Here is a 2,683-nt window from a genome sequence, read left to right on the forward strand (position 1 = left end):
GGGTGAGGTGTTGCTTAATGAGTTTCTTGCTCAAAGTGCTTAGTGATATGCTCCAAAAACTGTCAACTACTTTCTCACATCCACATATGTCCCAAAACAAAAGTCAAACTCGGCCCCACCGAAACTTTCTATCCGGCACCACCGAGTTCAGTTGGCATAGCCACTGCCAGAAACCCTAGTCTTTTCGGTCTCACCGATAGGGATCTCGGTCTCACCGAGATGGGATTGTAATCTCTCTATTTCCCTTCATAATGTTTCGGTCAAACTGAGATGAGCGATCGGTCCCACCGAGATTGCAATGCAAACTCTCTGTTTCCCTTTCGTAACGTTTCGGTCCAACCGAGATGAGTGAATCGGTCCCACCGAGTTTGCCTGACCAACTCTCTGTTTGTCTATTACCAAAATTGGTCTCACTGAGTTTGTGTAATCGGTCTCACCGAGATTACGTTATGCCCTAACCCTAACGAAATCGGTCTCACCAAGTTGACGTGTCGGTCCCACCGAAATGCCTAACGGTCACATTATGAACTAAATCGGTCTAACCGAGTTTCACGATTCGGTCCCACCGAGTTTGGTAAATTGTGTGTAATGGTTAGATTTTGTGTGGAGGCTATATATACCCCTCCACCCACTCTTCATTCGTGGAGAGAGCCATTAGAACATGCCTACACTTCCAACATACATTTTCTGAGAGAGAACCACCTCACTTGTGTTGAGGTCAAGATATTCCATTCCAACCACATAAATCTTGATCTCTAGCCTTCCCCAAGTTACTTTCCACTCAAAGCATCATTCCACCAAATCCAATCCTATGAGAGAGAGTTGAGTGTTGGGGAGACTATCATTTGAAGCACAAGAGCAAGGAGTTCATCATCAACAAACCATTTGTTACCTCTTGGAGAGTGGTGTCTCCTAGATTGGCTAGGTCTCACTTGGGAGCCTCCGTCAAGATTGTGGAGTTGAACCAAGGAGTTTGTAAGGGCAAGGAGATCGCCTACTTCGTGAAGATCTACCCGAGTGAGGCAAGTCCTTCGTGGGCGATGGCCATGGTGGGATATACAAGGTTGCTTCTTCGTGGACCCTTCGTGGGTGGGGTCCGCCGCGGGATCGCGCAACTGTTACCCTTCGTGGGTTGAAGTCTCCATCAACGTGGATGTACCATAGCACCACCTATCGGAACCACGGATAAAAAATCTCCGTGTCAACATTGCGTTTGCTCCCTCAAACTCCTCCCTTTACCTTCATATGCAATTGTTTTACTTTCCGCTGCTACACTCTTAGAATTGCATGTGTAAGTTGATTGCTTGACTTGTGCTAAGTTGCTAAAATCTGCCAAGAACTAAAATTGGGAAAAGGCTAGATTTTTATTTGGTCAAGTAGTCTAATCACCCCCCCCTCTAGACATACTTTCGATCCTACAAGTGGTATCAGGGCTTTGGTCTCCATTTGCTTTGATTTCCATAGCTTTGGGTGGTCATAGCCTTGGTTTCGCAACCTAGGAGAGTATGGCATCTAGCGAGGGAAATTACCACTGTAGAGGTCCTTACTTTGATGGTACAAATTTTGCTAGTTGGAAGCATAAGATGAAAATGCATATTCTTGGACATAACCCGGCCGTTTGGGCTATTGTGTGTATTGGCTTGCCAGGTGAATTCTTTGATGGGAGAGAACCAAACCGTGAAGCTACCGCGGAAGAGTTGAAGATGCTGCAATACAATGCTCAAGTTTGTGATATTCTCTTCAACGGATTGTGCCTCGAAGAATTCAAAAAAATCAGCCGTCTTGAGAATGCAAAGGAAATTTGGGATACTTTGATTGATATGCATGAAGGTATCGACTCCGTCAAGGAATCCAAATTGGATGTGCTTCAAAGTCAACTTGACAAGTTCAAAATGAAGGATGGTGAAGGCGTCGCTGAAATGTACTCTAGGCTTGCTCTCATCACAAATGAGATTGCCGGCTTAGGAAGTGAAGAGATGACCGATAAATTCATCATCAAGAAGATCCTAAGAGCCTTGGATGGAAAATATGATACCGTGTGCACATTGATCCAAATGATGCCCAATTACAAAAATCTCAAGCCAACGGAAGTCATTGGAAGAATTGTTGCTCATGAGATGTCACTCAAGGATAAGGAAGAGCTCCACAACAAGTCAAGCGGTGCTTACAAAGCCTCATGTGAAGCTCCCACATCATCAAGTGAGAAACAAACCTTCAATGAAGAATTGAGCCTAATGGTGAAGAACTTCAACAAGTTCTACAAAAGTAGAAGCAAGGAAAGAAGTTCCAAGTCAAGGTCCTACAATGACAAAAGATCTTCTAGTCGTGAGCGTAATTGCTACAATTGTGGAAGACCCGGACACTATTCCAATGAGTGTACGGCTCCCTACAAAAGAAGAGAAGATTCTCCCAAAAAAAGGAGTAGAAGAGAAGAATCACCACCAAGAGAAAGAAGGAATAGAGATGATCGTTATGAATGAAGACCCTCTCGGAGAAGCAAGGATTCGGAAAGGACGGATAAGTCATCAAGGAGCTACACAAAAAGAAGACATCAAGCTCATGTTGGTGAATGGGTATCCGGCTCCGACTCCGACAATCACTCCAAAAGAAGTTATCACTCCAACTCCGAATATACTCAAGATGAAGGTGTTGCCGGACTAGCACTTGTGACAACCAACTCCTA

Source organism: Aegilops tauschii, chromosome 2, assembly GCF_002575655.3.
Source record: "Aegilops tauschii subsp. strangulata cultivar AL8/78 chromosome 2, Aet v6.0, whole genome shotgun sequence".
Lineage (NCBI taxonomy): Eukaryota > Viridiplantae > Streptophyta > Magnoliopsida > Poales > Poaceae > Aegilops > Aegilops tauschii.